General features: G+C 36.7%; 1 protein-coding gene across 4 annotated transcripts in view; it reads left to right on the top strand.

Moving 5' to 3' along the window:
• DPH6 (diphthamine biosynthesis 6) overlaps positions 1–17,452 on the top strand; it is a 470,106-nt gene that overhangs the window by 325,702 nt on the left and 126,952 nt on the right. The window lies entirely within an intron of this gene.

Genomic DNA, 17,452 nt, shown 5'->3' with positions numbered 1-17,452 from the left:
TAACTTTTGTACACCAGAATACAAGAATCTGCTCTTTCTCTAACCTAACAAAAATAAGCTTATACCAAAAACCACATTCAAATTTTATTCATGTTTGCCCTCTTTTATACTTCATATTATGATGCTTTACAGGTAGAGCTCATGACCTGCTCTTTGTGTGGAACTTTACTGGCAGGAGATGTTTGTTTTAATGTCTAAGAAAAAATATCCCAAGAATTTAGTTTAAACACATTTTGTTTTTGAGTTGATCTGTTCTCCTAAACCAGTAAATTAAAGGTCTGTTGTTTGAACCTTTAATTTCATCAATCTAGAAAACACCTGGTGTAGAAAGTCCTTCTATCCATGCAGATTGACTACTCTTGTGCCTCTTACAGTCTTTTAAAATCATAGAATTTGGGTCTTGGGCTAGAAGGAACCCTAAAGATACCCCCTTATTTTACAAATTAGGAAGATGAACCCTAAAGGGATTGAATGTCATGACTAAAGTCATACAGCTAAGTAGTAGCAGAGTTAAGGTTAGAATGAAGGTCTGCTGATACCTAAATCAAGGTTCTTTCTCTTATACTAAACTGCCTCTAGAAGAGCATTAGTTTATATGGAAATTAGTAAATATTTGACCTATTCTGTACTTTTCATCTTTACAAATAAGAAGTTGATAACAGCATCATACAACTGAAAAGCTCTGAGCCTTAATGTTTACAAAGAAAAATAACCAACATTATGCATGAGTTTCTTTTGTAATCAATCTTTACCAAAATTCAAAGGAAAAAAAAAGACTCAATGAGAAAGCATTATTTTCTCTTTTTTTAGATGCTGTTCTTTGAGAATACAGCATCAGTTCAATTCCATGCAGAGCAGTATGTTTAATTCTGAATTTAATTTAATTCTTTAATACAAAGTTTAGTACGAAAGAGCCCCTGGAAGCTACAGTCCAGTAGGGACCTATGTCAGGTAACTACAAAACAAAATAATATGAGACAAGTGCAAATCAAAGTGCTCTGTGAAGGCCTGAGGAAGAAAAGGTCATGGCAGAAACCAGTGATGAGAGGGAGCAATCAGGGAAGGTTCCATGGTGTTTACGTTTGACTTAAATATAGGTAAAAATTGAAAAGGCAGAGATTGGGGTGGAGGAGAAAGAAGACTTTTCAGACATGAACAGCATGAGCAGAGACAGAAGTAGGAAAACATAGAGCATTGCAATATGGCTGTGGTATAGATTGTGTGCTAGGGATTAGTTTGAAATAAGACTGGAAAGGAAGGGCATTGCCAGAGTCTGGAGATCCTTAAATGCCAGGTAAAATAGTTTTCACAATATTCAGTAAGCAATAGGAATTCTTGAAGGTGTTGGGCAGAGGACTTAGGACCAAATCTATTACTCTGGCAGTGGCATACAGTGATTGGAGTGAGGAAGACAATCAAGGCAAAATGCTGGTGTACCTGAAGCCAGAAGGTGATAGATCATCCTGAAGGAATGGGGCAGCAGTGGTATCAAAAGCATCAAATAAATTGAGGAGAATGAAGATTGTTTTTAAAAATATTAGATTTCTTCTTTGGTATTATTTGTTAGAACACTTCCAGTGGAAGGGGGGGAGGACAGAAGCCAGTTCTCAAGGAGATAAGAAAGTGAGTAGTGAAGAAGTAGACTTCAGATATAGAAAACTTTTTCCAGTAAGTCAGTGAGTAGTCATAATCATAATCATCACTGACATTTATGTGACACTTTAGCGTTTATAAAGCCCCTCATAAAACTTATCACCTTTGATCCTCACAACCTTATGAAACAAGTACCACAGATATTATTATACCAGTTTTATATATAAGGAACTGATGATCAGAGAGGTTAGCAACAGTAATGATAAGCAATAATTTGCTTATGGTTGCACAGCTAATAAATGTCAGGGGAAGGATTTGAACTCAGGTCTCTTTTGATTCCAATGCATTTTGCCGGACGCTAAAATATCTCAGTGACATAGAGAAAGATTGAACAGTAGCTAACAACGTTAAAGGATGTTTGTTTTTGTTTTTGTGAGGCCTAGAGAGCAATGAACATGTTTGTGAAGCAAATGGGCAGAGATATTGAAGAGAGAGAGATTGTAGGTGCATGTGTCCTTAGACCCACACACTCCATAATTACCTTTCTCAGCAGTAGAAGAAGGAATCCAACTGGATTATCTGTATCATAGGCTGAGGCCCTTACATAGGTATGTATGAGCTCAGGACAACTACCTCCCACAAGGGGGGCAACTAATAAGAATGAAGTTCTAGTTTTATTGCAGTACGACATCCCCCTTTGCATATGACTATCCCTTCATTTCCTTTCAGTCTTTCCATGGTGATGGCCAGCCCTACTAACTCCAGTTATTTACCACCTTACCTGATGATCTGTATTGATGTCCATTCTGTCATCCATTTCCTCTTGGTTTTTCGGTTATTGTTTTTTAGGGGGGGTTTGTTTTGTTTTGTTTTGGCATCAATAGTTTGTTTAAATAGGTCAGGTTGAAATTGCTTCACTTGTACACCATACTTTCATCTCATTGTTATCCTTTCTTCTAATTGTATATTGATTTTTAACTTTTCTCTAATAAGTTGATAATCTGACTATATACTGGTGATTTAGAAATTAGTCCCTCATTGGTAATTAGTCGTTTCCTTTCTATTAGGATATTATCACTTTATGTGTATGTTGTTTATTCAATGATCGTCATGTCCAATACGTCCCAACTCTCTTCTTAAAGGCGATACTCATAATATATAAAAGGAACAGTGGGGCAGTATTCCATTTAGAAAATTACAATGTTTTCATGACCCTGAGCTTCTCTGTAAAATAAAGGCCTACCTCTTTAACACCAGTATTCTTCTAGATTTACGTATGACTTTGGATCAAAGAATTAAGGTTGCAAATCACCCATAGGCAATTAAGAAATCAGTAAGTAAACATTTACTAAGCACCTTCTTTCTGCCAGGGACTGTACTAGGCACTGGGGATATAAAATCTGAAATAATCCTTGCTCTCAAGCAGCCTATGTTCTAGAGGTGATACGTATTGACTAGATTTTATGATGTGTCACCATTGATGCATTGCAGAGAAGTAGTGTAAAAGATATTATCAAAGAAATTTCTGACTCTAAAAGAAGGCGGTATAGTCACATAGTCCATCAGTAGGCCTGCAAACATTAACTTCTTGCTGGGTATCTGCATTCCTGAACCATAAATTATTTCTCTTTTGGTTGATGCAACAAATTTGTACATTCTTTTTTTTTTTAATTTCCAATTCCAAATTCTTTCCTTTCTTCCATCCCCTCTCCCACCCATTGAGAAGGCAAGAAATACAATATCCATTATACATATGAAGTCATGTAAGATATATTTCCACGTTAGCCATGTTGCAAAAAAATAAAAGTAAAAAGCAAGAAAAATAAAGAGGAAAAAATATATGCTTCAGTCTGCGCTCGGTCCATCAGTTCTCTCTGTCTAGAGGCGCCTAGCATTTTCATCATGAGGCCTTTGGAATTGTTGTGGATCATTGCATTGATCAGAGTAGCTAAGACTTTCACAGTTAATAAATTAGAATATTGCTGTTACTTGTACAGTGTTCTTCTGCTTCTGCTCTCTTCATTTTGAATCAGTTCAAATGTACACATTCTAAAGGAAAAGACTCCAAAATGGTAAGTGGTTGTAGGCTTTGCTTTCCATTCTAACAACTTCAGCGCCTGTGTTCCAGTATAGATCATTTCCAATGATATAGAACTGCGGTGTTTTAGGCACCATTCAGACCTATCACTTTGAGAGAAACTCTGTTCTGTGCCTAAACATAACCGAATCTGCTGCCAAGTCCTGTAAATTGTACCTTCTCTGACACTGCCACTACTCTAGTAAAGGTCTTCATCACCTCAAGCCTGAATCGTCACAGTAGCCTGCTGGTTGGTCTCTTTGCCTTGTCTGTTCCCCATGCCAAGCCATCTTCCTCTCAAAGTGTAGGTCTAAGCATGTCACTCCTCTATTCAATAAATTCCAATAGTTCCCTTTTACTTTCAAGATCAAATAGAAAAATCCTTTGTTTGGCTTGTAAAGTTCCTTATAACCTGACCCCTTCCTACGTGTCTTTGTCTTCTTCCATCTTCTTTCCCTAGATGACACTGGCCTCTGCTTTTTTCTTGCGTAAGATACCCCATCTCCAAATTCTGACCCTTTTCACTGACTGTCCCCAGTACCTGCCTTATTTCTAACCCTGGCTCCTTTAACTCTCAGCTAAAATCCTACTTTCTACAAGAATTTTTTCCTAATCTACTTTAATGCCCATCCTTTCCTGATGTTGATTATCCCTAATTTGTCTTGTCTGTATCTTGTTTGTACATAGTTATGTTGTGTGTTGGCTGTCCCGTTAGACTGTGCAGTCCTTAAGAGCAAGAACTAGTCTTGGGGGTTTGTTTCGTTTTGTTTTGTTTGGCCTTTCCTTGTACCCCTAGAACTTAGCACAAAAGTCTGATACATGTAGTCATTTAATAAATGCTTGTTGACCTAACTTGACTAAATTGTACCTCTAAACCTTGACAATTATCTCATGGATACATGTTATTTGCTTCAAAGGGGATTCTGTCATAAGAATAATATCTTGTATTGTTCAAGGCCTTCACAACCATTGTCACATTTTATCCTTACAACAGCACTATGAAGAAGGGAGGGCACATGTTAGAGTCCCCATTTTACCAAGGAGGATCGCAAGATAAGGACTTGCCTAATATTATGCAGCAAGGAAGTATTGGAGCTCCCAATTCAGTGTCCATCAAATTCAGCAGACATTTACCAATCACAAATGAACTAGGTTCTACAAGAGATACAAAGATTAGATAAGACTCAATCTCTTCCTTCTCATAAACAAATAACTCTAATGCAAAATAATACTGTTAAAGTCAATCAACAGACATTTATTAAGCACTTACTATGTGCCAGGCACAGTTACAAAACATTGGAGATGAAAAGAAAGGGGAAAGCATAACAGTGTGAGAGAAAATACTGAGGAATGAGGGAGCAAATATATACATTAGACAGTGAATAATCTACATTGATTAAAGTACATACTTGTTGAGTATATGGAGAGATAATATAAATTATGAGACAGACAAGACAGATAAAGGGCCAGTTGATTATGTAGTTCTTTGAATAGCTCTTCAGTATTGTCTTCTTTGCCATTCCAGGACAGTGTCTTCAGTACTTCAAAGATCCATGATTGTATTGGTGATGATATAGATTAAAAAAAGTTTGTGTCTTTGTATTCTTTATGAGTTGCTCTAGTTAAAACTTCCTTTACCTTGGGATACATCTTAAGTCCTCCACTGGTATTCTCTTAATTTAAAGAAAAAGCAACAAAGTTTCCCAGCACAATTGTTGTTTTAGATTGTGTCGATGTTCTCATTTCACCAGCTTTAGTGGGTAGACAGTGGGTAAACTTCATAGCGCAAACTTACTGATGATATGGTGAGATGGGCAAACTTGGATGGATTGAGATCTGTATAATTGGAGGGAATATCCAAATGGATGAGATCTGAGTATCATAATAACCAAAATAGAACTCATCTCTTATATTGTGATTAGTATCAAAAAAGTATAGCTAATATTTATCTTTTCAGAACAACTAACAGAGGCTTGATGTACTCTTCCTCTCATGCACATTAACTTACATTGGTCTGTAACATTGATTTTTCAACAGCCCTGTCATATAAACATTGATAGAAACTCTTAATTTAACCTTGAACAGAAATAAAACTTTCTCTGTTGATCTTTTTTATTTTCTTTTTCATTATAAACTTAATCAGCACTTTCATAGTATATAACACATACTCGAATAAATTTTTAATAATAATCTGTGGCTGAATAAATTTGCATTGGATCTAGTAACTATTTCAAAAGTGAAATTTTCAGGGAAAGCAGAAGGCAGCCTGTTGCTCAGCATTGGTTCCAAACTTCAGGTCAAAACCCAAATTAGTCACTGAGAATCTACAGAAGAGTCTCCAAGGAAAGGGTTACAGAGAGAACTGAGTACTTCTGGCCCAGATATTTTCTGGTATATGTGAGTCAGGGGAAACCCTGGTGGCCACAGTTTCTCCCCAGGTACTACTCATCTTCGTCTTTTCTCTTTCCATATGACCAAGCTGAGCCTAACCCAGTTTGGAGAAAGCTTGGTAGCAGATGAGAAACCCAAAGACCTCACTGTAGTTTATACCAAGGAGCCCTGAATTACTGAAATTTTTTGAATTACTGAAATTTTAAGACACAAAGGTAAATGATCATTTCTGTAGTTTGAAGCAAGATTACACTTGCAATATGAAGAAATTTCTGCTCTCCTGGAACCAATGATTTATTGATCTCCATAAAAATTTATTTTAAAACAATAAATCCTTTAACAAAATTTAATCATTAGAATAATTCTGAAGACCAGAAGGATGTTTCCTAGATGATAAATATTATTCATCTGTTATAATATGTTATATCAATATTTATAATGGTACAGTTTTATCTGAAGTTAGCTGCCAGATTATACTGGTACTTCAAGTTGTACGTACAAGTTTTTTAACTTATTTTTAGGTTGTGTCAAGTTTTCTCATTTCACTAGCACCATCACACAAACCAAAATGGCAGCCAGAATCACATGTGCCAAATTCAAGACTACTTGTGGAAAAGCTAGTGGGTTTTGTGTGTGTGTGTGTGTGTGTGTGTGTGTGTGTGTGTATGTGTGTGTTTTAACTTATTTTTTGCTCCAAAAATTTGGAACAACATCCATTACCTCTTTCTAATAAATGATCTAAGGAATACTTGATTGGAATAAATGTAGGATCCTACCCTTAGCACTCTTACACAGTGCCTTCTCATTGCCTATAAGATGAATACAATTTCCTTAGCCTGGCATTCCAGGCCTATATGACTATAGGGAAGTATCAAGATTCTAAAACTTGGTTATTCAAATAACTAGGCTTTAATAGACTGGGGGCTTTTGCCCAGCATTTTAATTTTTAAAACCATTAAGTTTCTTTCTTAAAACAAATAAACCAAATCTGCTTAAGAATACTTAAAGAGCTAAAGCACACAACAATCTATCATCAAAACTGACATTCCTGTAGGATATGAGACATGAATAAATCACTATCTGTAAAATCCTTAGTGGTAGAGATGGTTGCCTCAGTCTAAATTCTTACTAAAGTGTTCAGCATTCTCCACTGGTCTCTGTTTTTGCTATCAACTTTTGCTGTCTTTGTAGGGAAACAGAAAAGTCAAACAATACATAGAATCCTAACATTGGGAGGAGTGAGTATCAGAGGACATCTAACCTACATGTGAACAAAAATTATTCTTATTACAATCCCTGACAAGTAGTCATTCAGACTTTTTGGGAAGAGCTTCATTGACAGGGAACTTCCTACATCCTGAAGCAGATCATTCCATTTTTGAATAACTCTCATGTATTTGAAGGCTGCATGCAGAAGAAGGATTAGACTTGTTCACTAAGATGGCAGAACTAGGAGCAGCGGGTAGAGGTTTCAGAGAGAGAGAGACTGGCTCAGTTTGAGGAAAAACATCCTCCCCATGAGAGTTATTCAAAAATGGAGTGCTCTGCTTCAGGATGTAGGAAGTTCCCTGTCAATGAAGTTCTTCCCAAAAAGTCTGAATGACTACTTGTCAGGGATTGTAATAAGAATAATTTTTGTTCACATGTAGGTTAGATGTCCTCTGATACTCACTCCTCCCAATGTTAGGATTCTATGTATTGTTTGACTTTTCTGTTTCCCTACAAAGACAGCAAAAGTTGATAGCAAAAACAGAGACCAGTGGAGAATGCTGAACACTTTAGTAAGAATTTAGACTGAGGCAACCATCTCTACCACTAAGGATTTTACAGATAGTGATTTATTCATGTCTCATATCCTACAGGAATGTCAGTTTTGATGATAGATTGTTGTGTGCTTTAGCTCTTTAAGTATTCTTAAGCAGATTTGGTTTATTTGTTTTAAGAAAGAAACTTAATGGTTTTAAAAATTAAAATGCTGGGCAAAAGCCCCCAGTCTATTAAAGCCTAGTTATTTGAATAACCAAGTTTTAGAATCTTGATACTTCCCTATAGTCATGTCATTTACACTCTATCCTCTTCTACAGCAACTTCTGACCAAGTATTAGAAGTTTCATCCACAGGAATTAATTGGATTCATAAGATATTGTTGGCTTCGGGGGTAAGTCGGGTACTGCAGATACAGGTCATGTTTTTCTTCAGTAGCCATAAAATTTTTGAGCTCTAAAGAATCTTGGAGTTCATGTAGTCCAACTGTTACATTTTCCATTTGAGAAACAGACTCAGGAAAGTGATGGCTTGCCCAAGGTTACATAGCTAGCTACTGTCTGAATTGAAACTCAGATTTAAGTCACCTAGAATTCAGTGCCCTTTCCACAATATCACACTGCCCTCAGTGTTGATATTCATGAAATACTCAACCAATGAAAAAACTTTTCTCTTGAAGTGGTCCTTTCATTTTTTTTCAGCCATTTCTTTCACTCATATAGAACCTACATACTCCCTTATCTCACACCTTGTGTGAGCTCCATCCCTGTTCATTTTCGATGGTGATGGTTTATCTGTCTTTTCCGGTACAGCAAAGGAACTACAGAGACTAAACACTTTTTTTTTATTAGCTAGAAGATGTGCCTTAGCTCTACTCTTTAATAGCAGACTTTTAAGTGCTTTGCTTTCTCTATGAAGATGGTTATAATGACCCACCAGCACAGGGTCATCCCCTTTAAGTAGTTTGGCAGCAATGGTGAATTTATATTAACCATGCACACTTTTTCTCTCTTCTGGTCCTTTGTAAGATGGCTCTACGAAGAAAGTCTTCATTCTGTGTCCATGGGACAAAATAAAGAATTAACTGATCTATAGAGGTGTTGGCTTTTGTTTTATATAGTGCTGAGCTAACTGGCCACAATACTTATAAAAAATATTTTTTTTAATTTTGGTACATGGTTTTTAAATATTGAATTGACTGAAACCAGTTTAGAAAACATTAAACTATTTTCAGTGGAAAAAGGAAATATTACCTCCAATTTAGAGCTCCCATCTAAGTTACTATATCTTTGAGCAAGTGTATAATTGCATACCATTCAAATTACAAAAGTTTTCTACCTAGGTATACTCCCTCACCAACTCTCACCCTCTACCTCCACCCCCCAATGAATCAGATACACTGCAATTCTAAAGTTCCTATTAATTATTTTCTGCTGAAGAGATTCACTTTCAATAACTTGAGAAATCCAGATTTATATTGTGATTTGGTATAAGTTACCTGGTAGCAAAAAAGTGAGTCCCCATAATGAAAGCTGGCAGGACAGGATTTGTGCTCCACTCTGTTGGCGTATGAAATTACAGCTCATCATTCAAACAAAATCAATAATCCAACTTTTATATCCTTTGCTGGGTACAGTGAAAATTTTATTAGACTGAGATCATTTTATTCTTGCTGGATTAGATCATGTATTGTAGCAGGAAGGAGTTACTCAGGTAGATTGAATATTTAAGACCCAAACTACTTGTGTTTTTATCAACAGACTATAGCTGGTCACATAATATTCCAGGAGGAATGCTACAAAAGCCAGTTCATTACTTCTTTGAGTCTTGCCTATAAAATGCCCTGATTAGTATGTAGGGGTTCATTTTTAGCTAAATGCAAAGGGATTTAGGCACTCAATGTGGAATGAGTTTCTCTAAGCCACTGTATTCTGCCTTAATTGAGGAAGGGGAAATCAGCAAAAGGTATTTTGTTTCAATACCAAAAATTGTTCTATGTACAAAAGGGAGTATAAGACCCAGTCATCTCCTTCCTTCTTCCTTTTAGTCTCTCCTGACTCACATCCTTTTCTTTGACAGGCAGGAGTAGCTTTTCCTAGTGTAGGTCTACACAGCCTGTAAAAGCCAGGTTATAAATTTGTTTTAAAGCATGAGCTCCTATAGAGTGTTAGAGCAGTGAAGTATGGACCAGGCCAAAATCCAGGGTAGAACATTTTCTCCTCATTATCACCTCGTTAAGCTCACTTCAGAACCCTGCCTCCTACTGACACAGGTATGGTGCCACTAATTAAGAAGAAGGGGCTCATTACCAATTCTCATTAACATCAATTGGAGTTTTAAAGCCAAATCCCTGGGCTGAAAACTTACCCCCTTAATGTTCAACACAGGTGAATGAATAAAATCATTTAAAAGCTTGTACCATGGGGTAGTGCAAATGTGCTCTCCAAGGATGAACAAATTGCTTACTGCAGTCTGGCACTCATTTCACTGTTCACTAAAGGCAGGCAGGGTCTTGAAGGGGAAAGGCTTTTCAAAACAGAGACATTGATGACTTGGGGGAAAAGCAATCTGAGCTATTAGGTTATCCAAGACCAAATCATCACCTGAACGGAAGTCACTTTGGATAATAATGAATGAAGCACACAGTGATTTTTCATTGGGTAAATGATGAATAAATGATTGTTGGCTGGATAAATAACAATATAGTACATCATATATTTTGACATACTAATTTTGGGGATTTTTAGTTTGTTTGAGAGGATGCAGAGTGATTATGAGTTCCCATGGTCAAAAATATTATTACCCTATAGGCTTATCTTGTATTATTGAGCCTATCTACATGTATCTTGGATGGTCTTTCATAGATGGAACTGTTGCAGGATCCCTACTTAACTTTTTGACAAAACACAAAAAGTTTCTCAAGATCCTTACTCTGATGTTTAGTTGGGAATGTAACTAGACCACTGAGGCATCACTGTTTTTTAATGCACAGAAGTAATCCCAGGCAAGTAAGATAAGTTACATGTTGAATTTGTGAGAGAAAGAGAGAGAGAAAGAAGAAAACAAGATGTACCTAATGGAGACTGGGCAATTTCGTGTACCATCCTCTTCTTCTATTATGCTATGTTTATCAGAAAAACCATCTTATTTGAATCTGTTAAGTTCAGAATTGTTTTAAAAACTAATTCCCTAATCTTTCTCACATACTTGTATTCTGTGATATTTTATGATGAGATATATTACACTTCTTTGCATGTACATCATACTCCTCTCATACCACCCTATCTGCAGTGCCCAACAATAGTGCCTTGTACATAGTAGACACTTAATATTATATTTTTAATTGAATTAAAATATTTCAGAATGAGCAATTAAATGAAAAAGTCTATTGATTTTCTTGACTTGTGAGAAAGGCTGTAAAAATTTCTAAAGAAGTAAATTGTAGAATATAACCTTTCACATTAAGGAAACCGGCTTTCTTCTGAATAAAGTCTCGTTCCTTTTCTAAACTTATAGGTCTAATGATTTTTTTTGTCTTTTTAACCAAGTATCTCACATCATCTATCATTCTTTTTTATCCCAGTTGAAACTGTCATCTAGTAATATTCATGAGAAATATGTGACTAAAATGTTTTTGTACAGTTAGAAGAATTTGTTTTGTTTTCCAGGGGAGATTAAGAAAGAAGTGAAAGTTTATTAATTGCAAGGAAGGAATTTTTATTAGAAAAAGAAATATGTAACATAAGACTATATTTGAAAGGTAGCAATGACACAACGTATATGTTTGTAACAGTGTATGATCCGGAGTTATGGTATTTTCTTCTACACATTTGCCATAGGTTTACCATATTTTTATAGCAGGCTGAAAAATCTAATGCCGTCTTGTCTGAATAAAAAAGAAGCTAGCTTCCAGGATTACAAAGTTGATAATGTCTCCATACTCTGCCTTAGTCAAACTACATCTGGTTGTGTTCAGTCGTGTTCAATTCCAGGCATCAGAGTTTAAGGATATTGATAAGCTGGAGAGATTTAAAGGAAGGGATAAGAGCACTGGTAAATACTTTGACCCCATATCATATGAAAACTGTTTAAAAGAACTGTGTACATTTACCCTGCGGAGGAAAAAGTCTCAGTAAGGTTAATTTACTACACAAGCATCTAAATTAACCTTTAAAAGAAAAAATGTTTTATGTAAAAATTCACAAAGCATATACCTCCATTCTATCAGTCCTTGCAACCATTCTCCAGCAGAAATTATGCTGAAGTTCAGCTGTGGCGTACAGAACCCTCCGATTTAATTTTTGCCTTTTTAGTACTTCTCCTTTTCAGATAGCTTCTGACTCTTTTGTCTCTCGAGCAGAAGACTTTATACAGAGGGATGATGGGGATCAGATGGCACCACATGGTCACTACAGTAACTGCTGAACCACAGGATCATTGGCTATTTAAAACAGGAAGGGATCTAAGAGGTCTTCTAGTTCATTTCCTTGCTTTTCTGTGCAGATGGCGAAACTGAGGCCAAGAAGGTGGAATAACTTGCAGCAGCCCCCAGAAGTCTCCTGATTTTCAGTCCAGTGCTCTTATTATTGATGGGAGATTCAACCCAGGAATCTCTAGTCTCGCCTCTGATACCATTTTATTTTCACAGCTCCATGGTTGTTTTTAATATATGGAATTTGATAGGTTATAAGGAGAGAATGGAACCTTTTAAGAAATATTCTACAGCACATATGGGGAACTCAGTACTTTTACTTAGGATAAGCATGCCTCACCACTCTATAAGCATTAACTTTTCATCTTTTCACCCTGCTTAAAATTTGAAAGACAGTGATAATGGATGCATAAATGCATCATGGGATGAATAAATTGTGTGAGTTAGAGAACAGAAAATGAATGTGCTCGTGAAAGAGCGAGCTCATCAATCAGTGGTTGCATGGTGTTTGCACCAGTGTGTCCAGAGGACACCTCACCAATCAATCATTCAAGAGATTCCCTCCAGCTTTCATAACGGAAAAAGACTTTATACTGTAATGCAACAGAGAGAGCTTATCATTTGGAGAGGTCATTCAGAAGACTCCTTCCCTGTCCTGGGGCTGGGGTGGGAAAGGATAGGTTTTAAACTAATACTGTAGAAATATTATAAGTTGGAAAGCAGTAAGTCCATGGGCCAGATCCTAAGTCCTAGATCTACTTGGACTTGATTCAGAATTAGGAGTGGTTTAAGAAATGATTTCCTTTTGATCACGTTCTCATCCTCCCTGAAACATCAGGATTTGGTTTAGGCCTAAAAGAAAATGAAAAGTACCTTGTTGTAATATTGTGATGCAGGCACGTGAGCCTCATTTATTTAAAAAAAAAAATCCAAAGGACTCAAGCTCAAGCCCACAAAATAATCGAAACAACTCTTCTTCCCTCCAGCTCTGACACTGAGGCTCCCCCAACCCCCACAAGAGAAACTGCTAGAGAGTCTATGGACCCTACCCTTCAGGGAGCCCCACTTGCCCTAGCTTCCTATAGAGTTCTTCAGATTCACAGCACTACCCAAGGGTGAAATGGCCTCCACACCTAGAAATGGAAAGAGCTCCCTACTGTCCCTATTAGCTACCTCATACTAGGGCCACTACTGGGCTGAGCAGTCCCTCTGCTGATAGTTCACATTTCTGAAGCGCCCAACTTGACCCAGTAACTCCTCAGCACTCTGCTGCAGCTATATCTAGGACTGTGTTGTTCTCTGATGCATATAGTTCCCAAGAGTGAACGTGTGAGTATGCAGTCTTCCCCTCCAGAGAACAGAATAAATCTATGGTTCTTCTCAGTTTTAGTTCTTTTGATCTAGTTCAGTCTGTGCTATCCCTTTTAAAGATCAAAGCCAAGGCTACAGCCCAGGTCTACAGAATGGATCAGTCTTCCTCTGTGTGGTGTTAAAGAAAGTAATTCTGGCTAGTTGATTCCATACCTTATCAAAGAACTAATTTAGTCAAGAGAATTTAATACTTTGTTAAACAGATACTGGAAGTCTGTAGTGATTCTTGCATGATACAGTAATGATAAGCAATTTGAAAATTGAGTCCTAAGAGATCTTGTAGCCTTTATCTAGTATAGGGATTCATGAATTGCTTTGGCAGTCTGATGAAGCCTGTGGATCCTTTCTGAGAATCACATCTTTAAATAATTGAAGAAAGTGCTAACTTAAAAGTTACTGAAAATGAAGCTATAATTTTCTCATCACAGACCCCCTGAAATCTCAGACCCCTTTGGGGAGGGGGGAAGAGATCAACAGATGCCCTGATCTAGAGGGGAAAACTACTTTCTGTTGTCATTCCATTATTTGAGGGTAAACATAACATGAACTGTATGATACATCTTTACTAGTCATCCCAGTTTGAATGGCATAACACAGAGCAAAGGCCTTACTCAGCCCACAACTGATTTTGACCCTTTGAGATGTCCAAAGTATGGCTTTTATTCTACAAGATTCTCAGAGTTAGATTCTACTAGGAACATGGCAACCTAATGCTCACCGGATAGCCATATAGAGAGGTAAAACATCTACTCACTTCACAAGTAGCAGGTCCCTTAAATCTCATTGCTTAAACTGAGTAGTGGTGATGAGAATGTTTTCATTTTGAGTCATGATGTTCTGAACTCCAGCTAAAGTTCTAAATTCCATCCCACTCTTTTGGATGATGTTAGTTGGGTATGTCACTTGTCCTCCCTCCATCAATCTTTTTTCCTGTATGAATTTAATATGAAAGCAGAGGCCTACCCTTTTAGACTGTCATGTATTGAAGTTACTTTCCAAATTACATTATTTAGTCAGAAATACCTATTACCATTGCTACTTCTCTACCACTGAATCACAAGGCTCAGTGAAGTTGAGCAAAGAAGTCAGATCACCATGACCAGAGCAGACAGATCACCACCATAATGTTTATACTACCAGCAGATCAACAGCGATCAACAGCCCTTCAAGCATTCTCACATGCTTTGGGGAAGGCATAATCCTTGCCAAATAGCATATTAAGGGCATTACAAGTTTGAAAAGAAAAAGGAAAAATACCTAGATGTCAAGTACCATTGTTTTGTCTCCCTCAAATGCACAACTGAAATAAATACAGATTTCCAAATGTTATTTTCTATGTAAGTACGTAAATCAATTCGACTTGTAGTGGGAAGAGCATTTATCTGTGAGTCAGGAGACCTGGACTCTAGCCCCAATTTTGTAACTGTCTGTCATTAGGAAAGCAGTCTTCACCACCCTAGACTAAACTAGAAGGTCTTTAATGTTTCTTTGAGTTCTAATATTTTTGATTCTCTTTTCTATGCATAGTGTTACCTTCATGACATTTTTTAGTATCCCAAGATATAGGAGATCATAGTCATATATACCCAAAAGGGGGAAGGGGGAGAAAGTTTAGTACTTCAAACCAATATAATTATATATGTTATCTTATATTTGAAAAAAATTCTTCAGTTTCATTGTATATCACATATTAAGGTAAACATACTTCAATGTAGCTATTATTTTTTATTTCAGTATCTTAGTAACTTTTTTAATGGTTAAAAATAAATAATTTAATAGCTTAAAAAAACAGTTAAACTATTCTGTCAGAAAATTTTGTCAAACTTCAAAGGCACCAAAATAATGTGGAAGATCTCTGCTTTTTTTGAGCCATTTTTGAACACCAGTTGACACTTGTCATCATGTTGTGGGAAGTCCTTCCTAGGAAACTATGAGTCAAAGATATAGAAGCAGCACTTCAGTTAAAACTTGTATTTTCTTTGTTTTTTAACTGCAAAGTTGTCTTCCACTGCAGATTTTCACTTGAGTTTGCATAGCTGAATATCCTATCAGTTTCATTTCTTGATAACGGCTTTGATCTGAGGTAGTGTGGCACAATGGAAAAAGAATTTAATTTAGAAGCAGAGAACTTGAGATTAGATCCCATCTTTGATACATACTACCTGTAAGACCCTGGGCAAACTACTTAATCTCTTTGAGCCTCGGTTTCCCTATCTGTGAAATGAGGGTGTTGGGCTAGACAGTCTCGTGGCTTCATAGATCTGGAGCTGAAATATACCCTAAACATCATCTAGTCCAATCTCCCCATCCCCGCCCTGCCCCGCCCCAACTTGTTTTCTGGGAGATCTCTCCTAGTTCTAAATACTATGATCACTCTCATTCAGCAGATACCTATTACATACCTAATATGAACAGAACACCGTGCCAGCAGAAAGAGCACTGACTATCAAGACAGATGATACATTTTCTAGTTCTGGCTTTGTAACGCAGAGCAAAAAGGACATTTGGTAACCTCCATGGCCCTTAGACTCTTCCCATCTGTAACATCATAGGGACAAAATGATCTCAAAGATCCCATGCAGATCTGAATCAAAGATCTAAGATTGAGGGTTTAAGAAATAAAAAGATAAAAACAGAATTGCTCCCTTAAAGAAGATTATAACTGAGTAGGAGAGATGACATTTACATAAATAACTATAAAACCTAATTTTGGTAAATAAGAAAGAACAGTGCAGACATAAGCCATACAAGTAAAGATGTGAAAGAGATTGCTTCTGGCAGGCAGGGGGTGATGAGAAGATCAGGGATGTTGTGAAGGCAGTGGCATTAAACCTGGGCCTTGAAGGATGGGTTGAGTAGTCCAAAAGAGAGAAGTGATGAGGGCATTCTAAGCATGGGAGATAGTAGGAACAAATATTCAGAAATGAAGTTTGATTTATTTTTGCACCACTTTGTTGGAGCCTAACTCTCCATTAATATAATGGTTATTAATATTAAATGTCCTTTATTTTGCTAGGATACAGAAGGAGAAAATAAATGATTTCGCACCTAACAGGTTTTCACTTCTACAAATCAGCAGAGGAAAAGTCAAAGTAAAGGTCCATTATTATCTCTGGTCCCTTAGTTCTTAGCTGCAAATCACTGGGGGTAAAATTGGCAAGCAAATCTGCATGGTAAACTAAGCCATGAGCCAGCTAGGTCTAATTTCTGCCTCACCACAGACTTCTCAAATGACCTTGGGCAAAATACCAAAGTTACTCCACTAAATTATCTAAAGGACAAAATTCGTCCTATTGTGCCTTTGGATATTTAGGCAAGATTGCCCATTTTTGAAGGATCACTGTAATGTATCATTTCCCAAAAATCAGTTGTTCAAGAAGGTAATGATAACAATAGAGATATTCATATGTATCTTCTGTGTGTATGTTGATATATACATACATATACGTGTGAGTAAAGTATGTATATCTATACAATCAATACTAGTAGAATAGATGTGGATTACTCCCTCTGTCCAGAACCAGGTCCACATCATTGTTACGATTTATCAGGCTTTTATCAATCACTCATATGTTTTTGTACACTATGACGGTAGCTCTGAACAACAGTACACATTCCTCATTATGAATCTAAATACACAGAATTTGTTTGCTCTGTTTGCAGATTCACTACACTGTATTAAGAATAGTATGACACATTTGCATATTATGAATCTGTATTAAAAGCCTGCATGAAACAGTTATTGCATATACACAGCTGCTACTTTTTGTTAGTTTTTTTTTAAAAGGAACAGTGCCTATTCTCTATTGTAAAATAAATGGATG

This window comes from Phascolarctos cinereus, unplaced genomic scaffold (genome assembly GCF_003287225.1).
Source record: "Phascolarctos cinereus isolate Bilbo 61053 unplaced genomic scaffold, phaCin_HiC Scaffold_3;HRSCAF=262, whole genome shotgun sequence".
In the NCBI taxonomy this organism is placed as follows: Eukaryota; Metazoa; Chordata; class Mammalia; order Diprotodontia; family Phascolarctidae; genus Phascolarctos; species Phascolarctos cinereus.
Note: the sequence above shows the minus strand (reverse complement) of the source record. Positions and strands in the feature narration are given on the sequence as shown.